The 22,253-nt window shown below is 36.9% G+C and overlaps 1 long non-coding RNA gene across 1 annotated transcript in view; it reads left to right on the top strand.

The window, feature by feature from the left end:
* Window positions 1-3,206: 3,206 nt before the first annotated feature.
* LOC137239336 (uncharacterized) overlaps window positions 3,207-22,253 on the top strand; it is a 329,408-nt gene continuing 310,361 nt past the window's right edge. Inside the window, exon 1 of the long non-coding RNA XR_010949330.1 lies at window positions 3,207-3,282. This is a non-coding gene — a long non-coding RNA (uncharacterized lncRNA). The remainder of the gene's footprint in view (window positions 3,283-22,253) is intronic.

A 22,253-nucleotide genomic window follows, 5' to 3' on the forward strand; every position in this document is an offset into this window, starting at 1 on the left:
CTACTGTTGTCGCCTTTTTATACTGTCTGATTTCCTCGCTGCATATTTCTAGGCGGTTCTGTTCTAGAATCTACTAGTTGGTTATCTGCTATAAGTTTCTCAGCTATAACTACAGATGCACAGCTCATGCGCGTGTATTTGTGAGCGACACTTCAAGAATTATAATAGCATACCTTTAGGAGCATTTCAGATAAGATATCTGCATGTGCTTGTGTGTTGCTTCTCCGCCGCTGAATTACTGATGTGAATTCACGTCACTAGAGATGGCAGTACACCTTAGTGGCGCCAACATTCGTAACAATATTAAAATATATATCACCGAGTTTCACGTTTATGCTTTCTAAATTAAGGGAGAAATGGCCAAAAATCTTTCTATCTCAACGATCGGTTGTATGGGATATATACTATATATAGCTCCGATCAAACTGATTTTTTCAGAAAATCTTCTATGATATATTAAAATATATATCACCGAGTTTCACGTTTATACTTTCTAAATTGCGGCAGGAATGACCAAAATCGTCTTATCTGCACGATCGGTTGTATGGGAGATATATGTTATAGTGGTCCGATTCTACCGGATCCGACAGATGTCTAATATGATACAAAAATACATCATTGTGCCAAATTTAATTGAGATATTTCAAAATTTTAGGGACTAGTTTGCGTTCAAACAGACAGACGGACGGACGGAGAGACGGGCATCGTAATATCAACACAGTTTGTCGCCCTGATCAATTCGGTATACTTAATGGTGAGTCTATCTTCTATATTTCTCAACGTTACAAACATCGGACCAAAGTTATTATACCATTTTATGTTCATGAAAGGTATAAAAAGAACAAATATAAAAAAAGCAATCCATTGAATTTTAAAATCTCATCGCGTATTTTGCCTGACGATTTGTGCAACGAATTTTTTATTATTCGCACAAAATGGGAAAGCATAAAAATTCCATTGCTTGTTGGTTTGAGTTGTTTCTTTTTGTTGTTATAGTTGTTGTTGTTGTTGTTGTTGATAAAACATATTCTTGCAGCCACATTACAAAAACAACTAAGCATGTGTGGCAATAGTTTCGAAAGTTGTTTGCTATTGAATTTGACAGTTGTTATTTTTATTATAGCTTATGCATTTTTTTTTTATTATTGTTGATATTCCTATCGCCAACAATTTTCCAGCTTCACAAACAAAAACACACACACATACGCTTGGTAAAAAATTTGGAAAATGGAATGGAAATGTTGGCGTAAAAATTACGCTTCAAAATGATAAAAAAAAATTCGAAAAGTATTTGTTATTGCTGTTTTTTTTATTAGTATAGCTGTCAATGTAGTCAAATGCATGACTGCATAGCAATAGCGATTGCAGCAACAACGTAGCAACAACAATAACAACAACAACAATAGTAGTATGAGTGTTAACGATAATGTCAGTTGTAGTGCCAATAGTGGCATATGCGCCGAAAAATATGTTATGATTTTGCATATTTCCAGGTATTTTTTAAATTTCATTGGAAAAACTTTCAAAATTAAATTTTTTCTATATATACATACGTTTTTAGCGCATATAACGTACTTTCGTATGTTAAAGCGGTATATAGATTCTGGGTCAGAATAACCACAACTTAGAACGAAAGATCTATGAGAGTCCGCTTTTTGGTTACTTAGGCTGGGTTTGACTACCGTGGGGTGCTTTCGTTGTCTTTTCAATGGATATTTGATGTACCCGCTCGAACTTTGGCGTTTATAGGGAGTTGTTGCCAAGGTGCGTTGAAAATTCGTCAGCAGAGGTTTCGCCCAATTCAAAGATTTCTTAGTCTTTCCTGACAACGTGTCAAGTGCGAACCCGTCAGCACTTTCGCATCCGTCCTTTTGTAACGTTGGATGAGCTATTGGCAGAATCTTTCCGACAAGCAGTCTGAACCCTAGTTGCCGTAGGTCGCAACCCTCGTTGATAGCTTATTTGTGGCTCCTTTCGATAAGTGTGGTCAGGCCTTGAATACCCTGCCACAGCCTTAGGAAAATCAGTTGTCATACTAGCGTCTGATGGGCACCCAGCATCCGCAGGCGCGTCGGTGTTCGCCATTGCCAGCGCAACTTCATTCGCCGTCATATTGGTGCTTTTCCACCTTGTCAGCTCACAAAAAGCCATAAGGTTATAAGAGTTTGTCCTCTTGCATCCCAAGAAGAGTCGAGCTGTAGTTATAATTGTGATCACTCGCCGTTTCCAGAAAAACTATGCTCATAGTCGTACCTGTGCCGACTGCTACCGAGGTGCTCTTTCGTTATTTGAGATAGCCCTTGCCCCTTTGCTATTATACCAGGACGCACGTGCTCCCCCAGCACTTGGCCCGCTGCGGTTCTTCCCATTGAGCAGGAGGACGAACTATCTTTTTTTATTTTACTGGATTTCTATTTATATTGATCGTTCGACCCCTTGCTAGACGAGGATCGCTTAGGGTGACTTAAAAGTTAAGGTTTAGAAGTTTCGTCCTCCGCGGTAGGGCCCTTAATCGCGGTAAGACCATCAATACTCTCATAGGCGGCGCGTTATTTCTCTGCTGCAAACATCCAGTGGGCATGGTGCCGCATAACACCATGAATTAGGAGGGCGTAGATTTTGGTAAACGCGAACCGCTAGACAAGGCCATCGCAGTGGATCTCCATGCGGAACTGCATAAACTCGTATGGCCCAGCCGTGTGGTCAACGATTAAACCCTCGCACCGCGGTTAAGTGTGTTTTCTTCACAGAAGATAAAAATATGGAAATATTGCGCCTAAAAGCATGCAAATATTCACATGAAGGAAACAAAAGTTCAATACGTGGACGATAAAAAAATAGCATACTGCAAGGCGCAAATTTTCTTTTTTTTCTATTTTCTACTCTTGTCATGCTCGTTGTCCATTAATTTCAACCGAGAGCCGTTTGAATCAACTCTAGTTAAGTAAGAAGTTAACTGGAGGATAGCTATCCATCAGAGAGTTGTAGTAAATTGTTAAATGTAGTAAGTCTAACAAAACATCTGAATTTTGTTTACCCTTTTGCCTTACACTACAAACAATTAATATACAAATGAAATAGATGGTACTCTAATTATAACTTAGACATATTTTATGTTTATATATTTTTTAAATCAGAACTGTTCCAAAAACCCATATTAATTAAAGTTGGTACACCGGTAAAGTCTCAAAATGTTTCTCTCTTTTTAGGTCATTGCCACTTAGCCAGGGTTCTCATTACACTATGGCAGCCAATCGATTGCCTTGACAACGATGAGCAAAGGTAAGTAGATTTGAATTAAAAAAGTTAAAGTACTTTCATTGCTTTATCGAAATCTTTAATGTAAATCATATAGAATTGACAAATTAGTCATACTTTCCAAAAAATTATAAACAATATCTTGTATGCAAATTTTAGAAAATTTCTGAAATACGATTTAAAAAACCGGACTCGTTGTTACTAACTTTCCCTCTCTACTGCTTAGATATTCATGAACAGAGTATGAGAACCGTAATTTTTTTTTTTGTTTTAGTACTGATTTCGCCTGTCTGGTTTTATTGCAACTTGAGCCTGGAGGTTTGTATTAAGCTGCATTAAACAACACAATTTGTTTGACTCTAGCGTTTCTATTACCAGATGTGTTCAATGTAAGTTTCCACTTACAGCAGCGAACAGAAAATCAGCAGTGGCAATTACTAACAAATTTCGTCAATTTAGTTCTTCTTTGTTTTTATTTTCAAAATTTTACGAAAAAACTTCTATGCATTTTGCAACTGAGATTATGCAAAGCAATCTCAAAAATATCTTCGAATCGATTCGAAAATTCCAGAAAATTGTACTAAATCTTCAAATTTTTTATGTAGGCTTATCTGAGGTTTTTTGTGTATGCAGTTCTGTAGCCCAATCTATTTTAGAATTTTAGTCTCACAAAGTGATGAGTCACTAAAAATTGGTATTGATTTTTGACAGATTTTTTCTAAAGCGTGTTTCAGATTTTTTTCCTTATTAAAAAAAATTTTTACACTTTGTATGGAGAAACATCTTCAACACTCTTCGGAAAGAAGGTGCCAAAATCAATGCAAATTTTGCCAGATTTATAGCTTGTATTTTGTCGGATCAAACTTGCTTCAGTTTCAAAACCCAATGCTCAAATAAATTTTGAAAAATCGAAATAAAAAGTTCAAAATTCTCACAAAATGTTACCGAATTTTTAAATTTTTTCGAAAACGTTTACGAAATTGGTTTACTTTGTTTTGTTGACAAATAATTTTTTCTATAAAATATCGAAAATAGAGAAAAAGGAGAACTCTATTGTTTTAATTTGATAAACATTGCCACTGCTATTTTTCTATTTGATTTGATCAAGGGTTCATTGGGAAGAAAGTTTGCTCATCAACTCCTTACAACTTATGTAACTTGTCAAAGAATTCCTTGAAGTATTTAAAGCTATAGCTAAACTTATGCCGTCGTAGCACGAACCTCAAATCAAAAACGCTAAACTGATCTGATAAGTATTTTCTTGTGCATAATACTTACTTACTTACCTACCTAATTGGTGCCTAACGATTTAAGTGGTTTTAGTCTGTCAACAAGTCGTGCTAGTTGCTTCTTCAATGGGCTTACTGGCGCAAATTGTTAACACCAAGAGAATTTTAATCGTTTTCCACCTGGTCCTCCCAGCGGTGTGGGCACCACCCTCTTCCTCTACTTCCGTAGAGGGACTCCGATCAAAATACTCTCCTAGCTGGAATATCATCTTCATTCACATTTTATGGACTAGCCAACATAGCCGCTGCGTTAGAATTCTCTGGACTTTGTTGATGTCCGCATAAAGCGCGTCCAGCTCATAACTAAATCTTTTTAGGCACTCGCCGTCGCCAAGGCGTAAAAGTCCGTAAATACTTCTAAGAGCTTTTCTCTCGAATACTCCACGATTCGTTTCATCTTACGTTGTCATGGTCCATGCTTGCGTACCATTCCACATTATAACTTTCATATTTTATTTCTGTTTATCCTTATTCATTCAACTGACTTCTCTGCTATACAAATTTCCAGCTTCCGTTTTTGGCTTTACACGCTTGACTTTGCATAACCAAAAACATGCTAAATTTTTGAATGCCAAGCAAATAATTCGTGATCTCTTAAGAAAAGAGGAATGAGCACAAAGAGTTCGCTGTTTTGCACAAAAAAAAAAAAATTGCCATTGTAGACATTCAATGAAAAATGTTGTGACTACGTGATTTCGATAAGCGATTTGAATTTAAAACTCATTTGGAAAATTGTTTACATTTCATACACACGTACGCTTAAAGAAGCTGAGAATGTGAACATTTGGTAAATAGATTTGCAACAAATTATGTATTCAAACGCTAAATGTTTTTTAAATTTAATTTAAATTATATTATGTGATTCAACTGGGAATTGTTTATTTTTTGTATTAGTTGTTATGTGAATTTTGAATTTTTGTCACCCATTTAAAAAGGGGTCTGACATTGTAAACATAAACTTATCGTAAACCCTTAAAATATTTAGCTCAAATTTAGTAGGAGTTGCGCTGTATGAATCCGCCATTTGCGTGGAACAACTTGAAGGCCTAAATTTCAAGTTTTCAGTTTTGAAAATTGCAAGTGCGTACCAATACTTTTCTTCCTTATCTCTGTGGAATGCAAGTTCCTTCGTGGCATGATTGCTAAAGGCAATTATTTGGGGTTGTATTTTGTCTTTTTACTTTTACCAACGAGGTTTCACACACCGATACGATATTTACTGAGAAGAAGCTTTTATGGCAATTTTTATTTTTGAGTTATCTCAGCAGGGGCTCGAATTACATATTAGACTTCCTTAAAGAGAAAGCGCTGTGACTTTATTGGCGCCTTGATCGCATGCCCTTGCTAAGGCTACCCTGATGTAAAGAAATACATACGAATTTCTCATACTTAACCTGATGCATTAGTTAAAACAAGACATCTGAGGCGATGCTCTTGGAAAATTTTGGGAGACAGAAAAGCAGAGTCGCTGAAACTCCAGGTATTTTCCTGTGAAAGTTATTCGCTACAACCGGTTGCAATTTTTTGTTGCTGAAATTTCCCCTCCATTCTGGGATTGAATCATGAAACCACTACGCTAGCCATATGAGGCCAAGCATACCTGTTAGGTGTGTTATTGTTGATATAAACAGCAATCTCATATTCTTTTCCGATTTGGTTGAAACAGCGTGTGATCTCTGATTATTGTATCTGATATACTAGATGGGATCTGAGAATTCACCTAACGCGGACAAAAACCGGCATCGCCCATTCGGCTCTAAACAGGTTAGCGTTGAAAAAATGTGTTGAAATTTTGGCTTCTTATAACCAGAACTGGGACATGATATATGATATGCTGAAACAGGTAATTTTGATTGTCAGAAAGGACCTGCTAGAGTTTAAAAGAATACGTGTGCACCAAATACTGATGCACGTCTAGAAAACTAATGTTTTCAAGTTACACAAATCTCGCCGAGAGTATGAAATTAAACCACAACAGAAGTAACTTCACCAAAAACTATTAATTTCGGTCTTTCTGACAAAAGCTTCGTTCGATAACAACCAACAAAAGGAAGTAAATGTTTTATTATTGGGTTATTAGCGATATAAAAATATTATCGTCCACTTATAGCTATGCGGTCGGCTTGATATCGCCGAGTCATCGGCTTCATATTAGTAATTTATTGGCTTGTAATTAGCTGGTTTTGGATAAGTCATCGCTTTTTTATTGAAATTTTATCTGTATATGTTTAATAATAATGCGATGGGTCAGCGATAACAAATCGATAAGAAGTCAGTGGATAATAAATGACTATTCGGTGACTTTTCGAAAACAAATCAAACAAACAAAATTTTTTAAAAATAACTTTACCATAAAAAAATCGGTAACGCGCCTATTAAAATCGATCGATATTAAATCGATAAATCTATAACTTTTTGCTTTCGAGAAAATAACTTGTCAATAATATATCGATAACTTTTCTATAGTAAATCGATGACATAGCGCTGATAAATCGATAGGTTTTCGATATAATTTATAACAAATCGAAAAGTTTTGCAAAATAATTCGATAACACGCCGATTTCAAATGTGTAGCTCTCCGATAACAAACCAATTATTTTTCGATAACTAATGCGTATTAAAAAGTGGCCTTAATGGACCGAAGAAATACCTATTTTTTTGGCGGTAATCCGATTGTTGTCCAGGCTTTCCCAAAATCTGGGTGCGTTTCATCACGCGTACTGGTATCGAAAGAGGAGGGGGCCTGCAGATTTTCTGTGACGAATTAGAAGGTCAGACGCAAAGTATTGCTCTAAGCCTTACGGCGTGACGTATGGCTGTTGGTACAGGATTTCACTGCTTGTCTATTGTTATCTAAGCTTTTAAGGTGTATACTACTAAACAATTGTGTTGTTGTAATAAAATTAAGTTTATCTCGCCATTTCACTTACTTTGATTGCGTCACTTAAGCATGATATAAAATGATTGGTTCTTCATACGCCATGGCGTACCAATTCTAAAAACTGCCTTAAAGCCTAAACAATAAAATACTTTGAATAGGTAAAATATATTAAGTAAAAACTTTTATATTAAATGAAAAAAAAAAATAAATTTTTGTTGAATAAAAATATTATAAATTAAAAACGTCTACGCTTACAATGAGAAATCTCTGCAAAAAATAAATAAATAAACAAAAAAGCACCTGAAAATTATTTCGATCAAAAAGAAAAGAAAAAATAAGCAAGCATTAAAATCACAACCACAAGGGCAATCGCTCCCTAAGTGCAGTTCATTGTTGTTGGCAAAAGCATTGGCAATGCAGGTGAGTGATTCAAGAGTTGTATGGAACTTTTGTTTTGCAGCGAATTTGAGGATATTTTATTGAGTTTGTTTTGTTTTGTGTTTGTGTTCGTGCTTCGCTTTAATTTATTTATTTTTATTTTTCAATGCAGGTGTGTGCTTGCGTTATTTTATGCTTAAGTTTTATTGTTTGTGCGCATAGGAACTTTATGCGATTTTTAAAATTTTTATTTTTATTTTCGCACTAAATCACGAAAATTCTATAAAAAGCGCTAACGATGGTGCTGGAATTAGCACATTCGTAGGGGCATGCAAAACTTTTGTGCGGAGTTTTTATTTTCAACTTAATTATTTAGTACAGTTTATTCTTTTATGCTCTCCATAGAGCGTGAATGCAAAACAATAGTAAAAATAAAGTAAAAAAATAATAATAAAAATTAAATAAATCAGTAAGAAATAAAAAAAAAAAAATTATAACTATACTCGCATTAATCAAAAGGTGCAATAAATTGGAATTAGTGGCTTACGAAGTGCTCACTGCAGTTGATTTGTTATGAATAGGTTTTTATGGGTTTTTTTTTTTTAATTTTTGCAATTGACCACAGTCTTTTGAAGCAACTGCCATTGTTAGCATAACTCCAATTCAAGTGTTTGATTCGTGCCACCAAAACTAACTATCGCTAAAAGCTGTTTAAAAACTACTTCGACTCTGTTGCGAGTACTTGCTTTTCCAATCAAAATATTTTTGTTCTTTCTTTCTTTGCGTGTGAAATGTGAACGGCATTGGAAATTAGCGCATTTTTGCTGCTTGTTTAAGTGACAAGCGTTAGCTTAGAAGGTAGATTGGTGATAGAAGTTTAACTTATTAAATTGGAAATCATCTAAATATTGAGAATATTTATCGCTTTATGCTATATAAAATTTTTTTTTTAAACTGCACTTACCACCGTCTTTAGCGCATGAATTCACTTGGGACTAAAAATCGATTTCGACAAAAATATGTCCGATCTTGACGATTTTTTAGACAACCACCTATGCCCAATACGTAAGCTTGTGGTAAAATTTGATGTTGCTAGCTGTTAAAATGAGGCATAAATAGCGAAAACCCTCATAGTGAACAATCGGTTGTATGGGAGGTATATGCTATAGTGGTCCGATCTGGTCGATTCCGACAAATGTCAAATCCCACATCAAAATATGCCTGCTTACTAAATTTCATCAAGATATCTCAAAAATTGAGGGACTAGTTTGCGTTCAAACAAACGGACAGATGGACAGACGGCCGGACGGACGGACAGACGGACATTTCTAAATCAACTCAGCTCGTCCCTTGATCATTTGGTATACTTATTGGTGGATCGAACGGAAACATATACATAAAAAATGATCTGGAACCTTGAAAATGAAAAAAAAAATCGATTTCGACCAAAACAAGTCCCAAAAACAAAAAAAAATGTTTTAAAAAAACTGTTAATGCCAACGTTTTTATCGCATAATTTTAAGTCGGATAGGAACTATGAGACATATTCGTTTTCATCGGCAACACTTTTGCACGTTTCTGAAGAAACCCTTAAAAAAAAAAATGGCGCAAAAATAAAATTTTTCACCAAAACACTCCTCAAAACCCAAAAAATATTTTTTTTTTTTCAAAAAACTGTTATCGCCAAAGTTTTTAGCGGACAATTGTAAGTGGGACAGAGTATACATTAAAATTTTAAAATCAAATGAAAATTTTTTAAGTAGGTCATGAAAAAAACCTTAAAAATCAAAGAAAAAAAAAAAAAATAAGTCAAAAAACTCAAATTTTGCAGACTCGAAAATTATTTTTTTGGGTATGCTTAGTGGAACTTTTTTTCCTGAGCCCAAAACCTATCGAAAAATCAATGGCGCGATATGGGTTAATTTTCGTCCATGCAAATCAACCCGGCTTAATATACATATAGCATCTTCATCAAATTGAACTTTTTCCCAATCAAATAAAAGTTGTATACCTTTTTAATTTTTCAATTGATTTCATAAATTGTTTTTTTCATTTATCGTACGTGAGTAAGAATCCACTCACAAATTCTATTAAATGCATTTTTCATGTAAGCTTTTGCACTCCCTCATCTCATGTACTTTATTGCAGTTTCATTACAAGCGCATTCTCTTTTTCTACGCAAATATTCGAATATATTTTAGATATATTTGTTATACAAATATTTGGAGAAATCCAAGAAACCCCTTACTTTCACGATAATTGGTGCTGTAGAACTGAAAACTGAAAAAGTTATTCAGTAGGAGAGCGTATTTAGGTGCGTATATAGGAGATGACTCCTTCGTGTATAGCTGATCCTCTGACTGGTTGAATGGAATAGAACGATGCTTCAGCATGATATACCCTCAACGCTCGACTTGTTTTCGTGGTAGATGGATTGAGCAAACCTTCTCATCCAACAAAAGTTCGCCCATGACCCAGTGCGAGATAACCGCGAGTAATAAGTTGTTTATGGCGACAAATACTTTAATGCAACGTGGAAATCTCCCAAAGAGCTCTGGCTCTGACTGTACAATGGCAAGTGCATAAAGCTGTCTTATGTTGTCCAACTGATACAACTTTGCTCCCCATTCGAGCACCTAGCAAATAGCGCTAGAATTTGGATGTGGTGGAGCCTAGCGCAAGAGAATCCTGCTAAGGTCGGCCTCCTTATACCATCAATCTTCTTAACTCTCCATTTCTTTCAATACGTTCCCATCCCCCCTCACCCACTTCTGGTACACGCTCAGTCGTTCAACTACCTTTATTGGTCGCGTGCTACTCGACTAATAATTCCACAAATAATTTGGGTCTTTTTGAGAAAGTTAACGAAAACTTATTTTATTTTCGGCTTATTATTGATAGCGCATTATTATCGTCGAGTTATCGGTTTCATATCCGTTTTTTATCGTCAAGTCATCGGCTTGTTATTGATTTGTTATCGACTTGCTATCGAGATGTCATAGATGTGCTGTCGATAACAAATGAATAACACGTCGATAACTATTTGGTAATACCTCGAGCAGATATCGATTACTTTTTGATATCAAATCGATAACTTTTTGATAACAAATCGCAAACTCTTTGATAAGCGTTCGATAAATTTTCAATAACAAATCGATAACATGCCAATAACAACTGTTAACACTTCGAGAAGAAATCGATACACTTTTGATAACAAATCGACAAGAAATCGATGACTTTTCGATAACAAAACAATCAGATGCCGCAAGCAAGTTATTATTAATCTGGTAATAAATTAATAACTTTTCGATATCAAACCCTTATTTTTTTTTATAACTCATAGGTAACCGTTCGATAAAAGTACGATCATTTTCCCATAGTTAATCGATAACAAACCGACAACTTGTCAATAAAAAATCAATACAAAATTGATCATCTATAACCTTTACTAGCCGCAGCAAATTTATAAAAATTCAATAACAAATCGATAGCTTGTATATATATCAGCGATAACACACATATAACGATAGCACACATATACCTACAAGAGAAACTATCAATCATTGTACCGATCCACTTACACTATATTCGAATTTTGCTTCATAACACAATATTACAACGTAAATTGAATTCATTTTTGGTGGAATTACCCTTATGTATTCCTATACACTCACGAAGCTACCTCAACATCGCACCGTATCTCACCTTTTGTTTTCGCACTTAATCGAGTATATTGCATTTATTCACTTGCATAGACCAGCACAAATACACTTACAGACACAATACATACATATATGTGTAAAAAAAATCTATACGAGTAGGCGACATTAGTCGTAGGCTCACCCACACATACACTCATTCATTTATTCATTCGCGCACTCATGCATTTTCATGCAACCAGTCAATCGGCTTTCTCTACAGCTAACGCTCTTTATTACTAAAGCAGAGGGCTTCGCTAGCGAGTGCAGATTTATTTTAAGTGATAGATATGAATGCTTGTAAATATTGTGTGTTGAAAGATTTACAGTTGCAAATGTAAGTACGTATTTCTCTATTTATATATGTGAGGTGCGATGGCGACATTTGCTCATCGTGCATATGCAAGCAGTTGCACATTTGTGGTCTTAACACGTGGCATGTGCATGTGTGTGTGTAAGAGTGGTAGTGTATGCGTAGGTGAGCGACGTTGCATGAAGCAAGTGGCATGAATTAATGCTGTTGTTTTTGTACTTGCACTGTATTTATGAATGCTCATATGGTGCATATTTGTTTTAGCGCGTTTTGACACAAAGATACGTTCATATATTATGAAACGTCATAATTTTACATGCCACCAAATGAAAATCAGTGAAGAGGAGTAAATATCGATATTGACGGAATGCATATGTAAATGAGTGGAGGAATAAATATATAGCTTTTTCGTCTGAGCGCTAAGATGACGTGATGTAATTTTGCAGTTGTGTTATGATATCGATACGCTCAATAGTTATTCGTTAATTTTTCATAAGATTGTAAACCATAAAATATAATCCAAGAGCTTTAAATGCAAAGCGTTATTACACTGAAATTTTTTTAATACAAGCAAGGATGTATGCTGTGTGAAAAAAAATCAAAATGAATATAATCGAGAAAAATTTGCATATAAAATTTGTCGTAAATTAGGTCACCGGGAGATTATTCGTAGATAGTGCAAAATTACTCAAGGTGAGAAAACTGGAAAGACTATGGAGAAAGCTGTTTGTTTATAAATATAGCTAACTTCTAGAAGGGCTAGGACTAGTTCCTATTATAGTGCAGTCGTCAGTGGCCGCTATTCTGTGATCGTAGCGTGCTCGCCTACCACAAAAAGGGTCCTGGATTCAACTCTCGGGCAAAGTGAAATTAAAAATTATAAAAAACCTTTTGCGATTCCACTCCTCGGAAGTGATTTGGCAAACACTCCGAGTGTATTTATGCTATTAAAGCTTCTCAGTAAAAATTCGTTTACCTTGCAGATGCCGTTCGAGGTCGGCATAAAATATGTAGGTCCCGCCCCGGCCATTTGAAGGGAAAATTAAAAGGAGCACAATGCTAGTTGGAAGCGAAGCTCGTCCTAAACCTCCTCGAAGGTAAATCGCGCCAAGCATTGTTTTCCGCCTCAAAGACAATGGTAGCCCCTTTTGGTGAGGAAGAAAGCTTCAATTACTAGAAATTATATAGAATTAGGGACAGGATACCACACTGAGGTGCCCCTTGTAGCTTTCTTCTTATTTTTCATATTGCGTTCCTAAACTTGCCCGGTGCATGCGGACTAGTTTAAGAGTTTTTGACTCACCTTTTTAAACAAAGTGGAAGGCTGGTCCCTCCCAAGTCCTGTATGGTTCTTGGTTCAATCAGAAATTTATTTGAGCTATAATTCCGAGTCTACTACTTTGAATTTTTTGGCATGTTGGATAGCTTCTCTCTCCTTGGCGGTTAAGGTAAAGAGAGATGCTCTGTGCTTATGTTTATGTATGTCATTGTTAGCATGCCGCTTGGATATGTCAACTGAGAAATGTATTACGTATGGCCTCTATTAAGCGCTCATGCATTTCTTCTCATCCTACAGCACCTTATCGCCAAAGTGGTTGCCTGTTTTGTCATTGTCTTTTTTCGGATTTTGGAGAAATTTTACTGCTCACTATTGCTAAGACCAGCAGAAAGGCAACAGTTCTTTAGACATTCTTCCATTTACATGTGATTGTATTTATCCATGAGCTGTCTGAAGGGTAAGTTAACTTACATGAATTGACGATTGCTGTCTCACAAGTTTATATTGCTTCGTCGAGGTTACGTTTCCTTATGGGAAATTTGGAAAGATTTCTGAAACTTTTCCAGTGAGAATAAGTGGATTCAATGAACCTACGAAATGTTTGTTCCACTCGATGGCCATCAGCCGGAAAGTGTGGCTTGTTGGGCATGGGAAATTTTCCACACTTCCATTCGCAGACATTTCGTCCATCATGAATACCTCCGGTGAATGTCGGGTATGGGCACATTTGTCCAACCAGATACTTAATACGTAATCCTCAACAAACCACTTCCTAATGAACGTTGAGAACTCAACTTCTTAACACCGCCAGTCATTCCATAAATCAGGCGCCACGGAATATTAGTCAACTTGTTTGCAGTTCTGAACATCGGCCGAGAATTTTATGAAATGAATCCTGACAGCCTTTACAGGTGAAGTTTATTGATAAACGTCATTGTCGAAGGATTGGTGCAATACCACCTTGAGCGTAGTCACAACGCCTGTCCGTAATAGCATTGCAGATCTATTTACGTTTAAGGAGAAGCTTGCTTTGTTCCGTTGATGACCACTTGACTCCTTGTAATCGTCCCTCTTAGTCCACAGTCGTTTCGTTATCTTCATAGTTTATTCAGGGACTTTTTCTTAGAGAAACCACCGTTGGGATCGCACAGAGTTTATGACTTCATTCAATTTAATTATCTCCCTTTCGTGGCTACAATGAGATGCTCTATGAATACAAGAGAGGAACAACACATTCACACGATATCTGATTATATCAAGTTGAATCCAAATGTCTTTGAGGCAGCCTGGCTTTGTTGCCCTTCTTCCAAATCATCAACCGTGCATTGCTACAACAACAACAACAACAAATGAGTACATAAAACTCTAGCTGCTAGCTGAAAGGACTACAGTCTACAAATTTTATCAAAATAGTCAACAACGGGCGAAAGGTTTAAAACCGGGGAAAACGTATTTAACAACGAAAATGACGACAAAGTAACTTATTTTCAGTGAATATTTGGATTGTGCGGGGGGGGGGGGGGGGGGGGTACACTTCTGTGTCCTCCTAAATGGAGACAGCGATGAAACGCCCAGAGAAGATGACAAAACCGAGCCCGCAATCGATGATGATGGAACTAATGTTTCCCTCCACGTATTGTTCGCGGATCTATTCAAATACTGCCGCGAGGTGTTGGAAGGACGTATGCATCAACTCTTATGCAAAGTACGGCTGGACGTGTGTTTGATTGGAATTCGAATGTTCTTGTCCCATTCCACTGAAAGAAGGACCCTTCATTATTGCATTTAAAGCCCTGTTAAAAACAGCTGCCTTACTGGAAAGGAAGCAAACGAAACTAATTTTCTACCAGTCACCTATCGTATTGGTCCTGCCATATGGGGCAGAAGCGTAGACGAAAAAAAACATCAAATGGATGGTTCTGGTAGTATTGGGGAAAAAATTCTTCGAAAGATTTAAGGTGAAGGTAAGGGGTGAAGCAAGGACGATTGATGATGAACCCTACGAAACATATGCAGCCGACAGACAGCAGGTTCCAGCAAATTAAAATACAGTTACTACATTAGCTAGACGAATGAAGGATGATGAGAAGGTTTTCAGAGCCCGAAACGATTTAAATTACTTTGGTGTTTCCAATTGGTGCCAGTTATTGTAGTGAAGTGCGACGGGCGAGACTAGTTCGACGGAAAAATGGGTTATGTGGCAGTTAATGACTTAAAATCTACTTGCACTAGTTTAGAACTCAAAGCAGTTGAAAATTAAGTTCGAATAAAATCGCTGTCTACTTTTGGACTCCATGGCGTATGAGCAACTTTAATAGCATTTTTTTTTGCAATATCGCAAGGTTAAATAATTGAAACGATAAGCCTCCTGTTATGCGCAAACCATAAAGGTAAACAACCAGAAGAATTTAAAAACTTAACCACAACAACTATAAACATAACCAATTAAATACCATGCAGAGTCACAACAACAAGGACAATAAAAAAGGGTATAAATAACAACCACATAATTAAATCATATCAACATGCAAACTTATTTACTAAAAATGTCCTTTGAGTTTTATACACACACACATACATATACACAAACACTATAACATAAAAGCGCGTTAATGAGTTTTGCATGCATGCTTGCATATTGCGAAAAAACTGGATGCCTCACAACAAGGGGAAGCGCTAAGTGTGAATTGTGTAAAACTAGTTAAACAATTTTTAGTGTAAAAGGAAACGCGAAGAACTACACGAGCACACAAAAAAAAAAAAAAAAAAAAAAAAACACATGTAGACGCTTTGCTGTAAAACAAAATGGTACTTAAAATTCTGTCTTTAGCTGGCAAGTTGAACACCTTTCATGGAAGCACGTAAACGCACGTAGCACACATGAGCATGTGAAACGCACACAAAACAAAAACAATGCATTTCAATAAAACACAAAACAAAAAAACTACATACTTAAAAGTGAATGAGTTTGGCTATTAGGCACATTTTCATTTATGCATGAGTGCTTGTGCATTGTAGCCACCACACACACATACACGCACACTCGTCACACCGCTAAAGTGCGTTGTGCATCTTTTCGCCAATTTTTACTTACAACGTTTATGATGCAGCTGGCAGTTGACAGCCACACGCGCAACAACTTGATGTGCAACTAGAATAGTAAAATGAAACAAAAACAAAATAACCTTTACCACATCGTCCACAAATGAGCGGAGAACACAACCTTAATATAAAATTGAAATATGTAGTGCAACTGAAGAATATTTGTGCGAAGGAAAATTTAGAAAATTGTTAAGGCTTTGCTGTAACTGTAAGTAATACGGAGAATGCAACAAATGACAGGCGAAACTCGAATGTGCATGGCGTGTAGGAAGTATTGTTGGAAATGTGCGCCATCAGTTTCTATGAGATCTTTTTTGAAGTATATGGAATATTCCAGGCAAACTTGGTTTGATTTTAAGCGATTTTAGACGAAGCAAGAAAATAAACAAACTGAAATTAAGTGCTTAATAATGATCTGAAGTTTGTGATTTAAATGAGGGAGGGTGACAGGCAGGAACAAAAAAAAAAAAAAACCAGAACAATTATAATAGCAACCTGGAGAAGGAGTAACAAAACGGCTGGTCCTTTTAGCTCTTTTCATTTTAAAAGGGGTGTGAACTCCAAGTAATAGAATGTACTTTCCCCACTCTTGCTTTCCACTATTATGCTCATCTTATGCTTTTTGTGCCGGCTTTCTCGATAATATTGATTAATTCGTTCCATCTCATCAAAGAACCTTATAAAGGCAGAAATAATTGACATATAGACAACACCGGTGCCGTCGCTGTTCTGGATGGTGAGTGATAACGTCAGTATTGTGAACCGTGTTGCCAAACAAGGCCACGTCCGCGCAGCTACGAATTATACCACAATATTAAGCAGCTACTTGTCCCTGACTCACCCCTTTTCAAGCGTTCAGGTACAACCTTAAACTTATTGAAGACGACCTGAGGGAGTGAACTGGTAACCTGATTATGGCAAGAGACTTTAACTCAAGAACTGTCGAATGAGAAATACCAATGAAAAGTTTGTCCCTGAGTTGGCAGCCAGCCGCGGTCTGACCGTGCTCAAAATGACTAAAGTGCAGGGGTAAAAAAACAGCATAACGGTGGAACAGTGAAATCGCGGAACTACGGAGAATATGCCAAAGAATGCAAAGGCAAGCAAACTCATGTGGCAGGCCTGAGGCTCTAGAAAAGTCGAAAGTGTACAAAAGGGGTGAGAAAGCCCTCGGTGCTACCCGGGGGAAAAGGATATAATTTATATTAAGAAATATGGCAGACGTTCTTTTTTTCCTTCCAACCACTTAGGGAGTATGGGCATTACCCATAAAGACCGCAACGTGGAGCAATTCCAGGAAGAACAGCTTAAAACTGCCCTGCGCAATATGAAATCAAAAAAGCTCCAGCGCTCGGGGGAATACACGCGGGGGCAATAATGCTTTCTGAAAATAGCTGCCTAGAAGTTATGTTGCATATTTGCAACAATGTCCCGAAGAAAGATCTTTCCGGTTCTGGTGATTAGGGACCTTGAAGAATTTATGTTTTGTCGTGTGAGCTGTCTGGCTGCTGCTGCTGTATCTGGTGTTAATGGGCTGATACTTGTGTTTAAGTAGCACGGTGCAACAAATGTTTCGTTTGAAAGGTTGCTTTTGCTAAATCGGGAACATCTATGAAGGGGGCAGCGGCCAAGGCTTCAACTGTATTGGACTGATTTCGCAATCATAAATATTCTTAGGTGGCATACGCAGCACGTAGTGTGGGTGACTAGGAGTTGATGACTCCTTATTACGCGAGTGCATGCGCCTGAAAAGGAGGCGGAAATACGCTTAAGTACGAACCGCGGGATGACCTCGAACGTGGAAAGCAGAGAGCCACAAAAGAGTTGTAGAAATTGCGGTATCGACCAATGTTGGGTTCTTGTCCAGAACACCCGAACGATGCAATCACGTTTTGCACATGAGCACACTGACAAGAGTATGACCGTCTGAGATAGATGAGACATATATAGCAGAACCACATCCGGCAATCAGGGTTGGATTCAGTACCTTCCTGAAGCAGTGGGGGGAGAGGGGATGAAGTAGTCCAGCTGCAAGGAGCTGCTCCTGGGATGACAAAATCCCGAGTCACTCCTGTACATAGAACCGGCTGTGTGTGAAGTTTTAAGCTTACCGAATTTGAACTACTTGAAAGAATTTTTTATTAAAAAAAAAAAAATTGCAAACATGTGACGCGATTTATCGACCTTCTCTTCAGAAAAGCTTTTCTTAAATAAAAATTCAAGTTTACATGGAAACACCTATGCTACTTATAATACCCACACTTCCACTACACTGTTACTCCAATACTCCTAAAAAATATTTAATGTGAGTTTTACGCGCACTTACAAACAACAACGTCACAAATATCTCGCTTACCACTTGTGTGGTCTATGCGAATTCGTACGCTGAATGTGATGTGATCATATTGCATGTCATGTGCCATAAGCTCGCGCAAGCACACACACACTCACCACAAACACACATGCACGAAAAGTAGTTTACTAGAAAACGCACATACATCTTACTCAATACATATATTTATGCAGTCGTATTTTCTATTACTAAAACAAACGTAATGCCGCTGCTTTAGTTCTTGGCTGTTAAACATTTCTTTATGTGCTACAACAACAGCAACTATTGAGCTGTGTACAGCAAATAGCAGATCATTGTACTTGCTGCGCCTTCGTCATATTTGAGTATCATCATAAAATTTTATATTTTTAATAATGTGTCATGAGTGACGCTATTACTTGCAATTTTGTACACATACAACACACCATTCATTGACACTTCCATAGCATAGTTTTTGTTGGTGGCGTTATTGTGTTTTGCAACAAACGCGTTTTATGAATTGTGTTATGTGCAATTATGCGCCGTTGCCAGCGTCAACTTTGTGCGCTTTCATTTAGGTGTTTTGCTTTGTTGTATATGTAAGCACACACATATGTGCATGTTTGCGTGAAAGTAGGTTCACATTTCTAACGCTAATAGTTGCTCATTTTTTTTTTGTATTCCTGGTGCTGCTTTTCTGTATCAGCCATTTCGCGTTATTTATATTAGCTTTCGACTATTTTTGTGCTTTCTCTTTAGGTTGATTTTTTTACGCTAGTGCGCAGTATTCGCTTTTATTGCTTTAAAGAATTTTTCGTTTTTGTTCCTTTACATTTTTCATTATTTTTTAAGTAGCTGCTGCGCAAGTGTCGCTCTTTATGATACCTAATATGATCTTAAAAGTTTTATGGTTCCCTTTTTAAAAGCATTTTCGTATGTGTAAGCAATTATACTTTCCCGCACCTATATTTGCTGAAAGTAATAAATATGTATACGAATCTTTTAGGAAGTCTAGAAGATTTCGCAATGATGACGCCCACACACCTGCATGTTAGGACATACGATTTACAGTGTAAGATCTACCATATTAATTTTATGATACTTGATAAACAATGTAAGTATGACTCACGATATTTATATTTTAGTACATAGTGTACCCGGAGACTTTGTCTTGCTTAAAAATTTAATATTGACCTTGTTTTATTAAAAAACCAAGCAATTACCCGCTCTCATCCTTACCACCTGAAAGGTGCCGGTGCGTATACGTAACATTTTTTAAATGCGTTGCTCACAAACATACAACTGAAGCTGTTATAAGCGTGTTATAAAGTTCTTCTCTTCCATTTTTCTATCCCATGCCCGTCTACTTTTATTCCATTTTAATGCCTATCAGTTATTTCCCTTATTTCCATTGCCTTCTCATTTTACTTCTCTCTACCACTCCCATTCTCACTCCCACTCTCACTCCCGGGCCTTTTCTTACTCCTACTCGCACTTCCAATTCTACTCTAAATCTCACTGCCTCTCCAACTCCCACTACCACCTCTAATTCGCTTCCATGCCTCCTCCAACTCACGCTCCAACTCCTACTCTAATTCCAACACACTCTGGCGCCCAATTCCACTCTGTTTACATCTGCCACCTAAACTTTCTCAAACATGTAATCTCTACACAAATATTGAATCACTCAAAAAATTTCGGAGATAAAGCCAATTCGAAATCTTCAAATAGAGGTTGTGGTACCGCATACTTTGCCAAAGATTTAAATAGCCCGGTATACGATAATAACCTATTGTGAATATTTTGTTAAAATTAGTTTCGAAATTTTGACCACAGTAGGGGTCCTTCGCATCCTTTTTTATTTATAGAACTACGAAATTTTCTTTGTAAATAAGTATGTCAGCATATATACAACGCCGTTATGAAAAAAGTGCTGAAAACCAATACCTAATATGATTCAAAAAAGGGGTTTTGAAATACAGTTTTAATATCTGAAATGGTTAAGGAGATATAGACTGAAATTGTAAGCTCAAAAATGAACATCTACAACAAAGAATTTCATTGACGTAAAATAGACGAAATCAGTTAAAGATCACTGAATTTTGTATAAAAGATTTTATAGAGATCCGAGGTCAATATAATGTTTTTAAGAAAAAAAAGCTTGACATCAACCCTACCACAAGTCTATAGACTAGCTAGCTAGATAGCGCTTCTTCTCGCTTATCCTAGTAAACGTAAGTATCATCCAATCCTATGTGAATAGTCCTGAGTTTCGGGTACGAATTTCTCACATAATGGTCACATGAGTCTTTGATGAGGGGCTAGTATTTAGCCTCAGCCTGTTTGCCTGCAAAGGATATCATCTCTAGGCACTGCCACTAAATAATCCGGAGACCACAGGACAATCGCCTATACAATTGCCTTTGATGTCAGTCGGCATCACGTAAAACGTACATACCTATCAGAACTGTTTTTAATTTGTCTGCGGTAATGTTGTCACCAAGCTTATCCGTAAGCATACAGTTACAAATTTGTGTGATCTTAAGCCACCTCGTGAAATAGTTCCGACTGGTTAGAAATATCTATGGATACAACAGGCATTTTGGGTCAGAATTGTCTATGCCTTTGGAAAAAGTCGAGCCGCTTTCAGGGACAGTTCTTGGAGGAAGAAGCTTTTCGCCAAGACTGGCTTAGTGGGTCTTTAGTTGTGACTTCTCTCCAAGTTTGTAGTCAATTTCAATATTATATTGGTTAATGCCAGAGAAGTAGAAGGAAACGCTTTATTCTGGAAATTAGAGTAAGCCAGTGTATGAAAGTTTCTATTTCTCTTCACTCAAATATTTCACCTTTTTCTGTATATGCGTGTCACATAAAACTACTCCAGGTAGCCCTGGTCTACTACGGTTAGGAACTTCATACTAGACGTATTGAGAGTGGGAAAATTATTGACATTATCGGGTTTATTCTATATATGAGTCTGAACATGAGCCTTTTTTAAGAAAACTTTAATGGGAATATCTAAGAATACAAGCATTGGTAAGATGTTAGAATGCCCCCTATCATAGAATAATAGACGCTAACCGCCCGTTGTGTCTGCCAAGATATCGCCTCTACCAATGAGGTGTTCGGGACTCATTCAATTTCTCTATAACTAGGAACTCATTGAGTCAGCTGCATTCGTTTCAACATTATCATAGCGCTTCAAATGAGCAAAAGATCTGAATGCTTAAATTCTTATCATGAGAACCCCAGTACTATAATATATATAGACCGTCTCTTCAATAAACTGATAATTGAGAACATTTGCTTTAAAATTAATGTTCCCCTTCTTAGACAAAGTCATATACATAAGTAATTTTACACAGCTACAACAAATTTCCCCTAGCAGCGTGGCATGCTTTACGCTCGCAAAGTAATTTTTTTGCTTTATTTAATAATTTGGGAAAAATTCAAACAACGTGACATCAGGACGGACAAGGCGACAGCTGTTTCGATTATACATTTTAAATCTCTTCAAAGCCTTTTCTCCCGGGAGTGGAATTTCAACCCGCACTCCTACGATGGTTGAAGTGTTACGAACGCATTCAGCCACGTCATGCGTTAGTTGTTCTAAAGTTTTTCCCAATTGCCATATTTTGCATATATTATTCTTCTACACACCACCTACTTCGTATGTTATTATGTGTTGAAGTTATGCATGTTGGTAAGGCGGTTTCAGAGAAACTTGGTATTGTTGCTGTTTTT

This window comes from Eurosta solidaginis, chromosome 2 (genome assembly GCF_040869045.1).
Source record: "Eurosta solidaginis isolate ZX-2024a chromosome 2, ASM4086904v1, whole genome shotgun sequence".
Taxonomy (NCBI): Eukaryota; Metazoa; Arthropoda; class Insecta; order Diptera; family Tephritidae; genus Eurosta; species Eurosta solidaginis.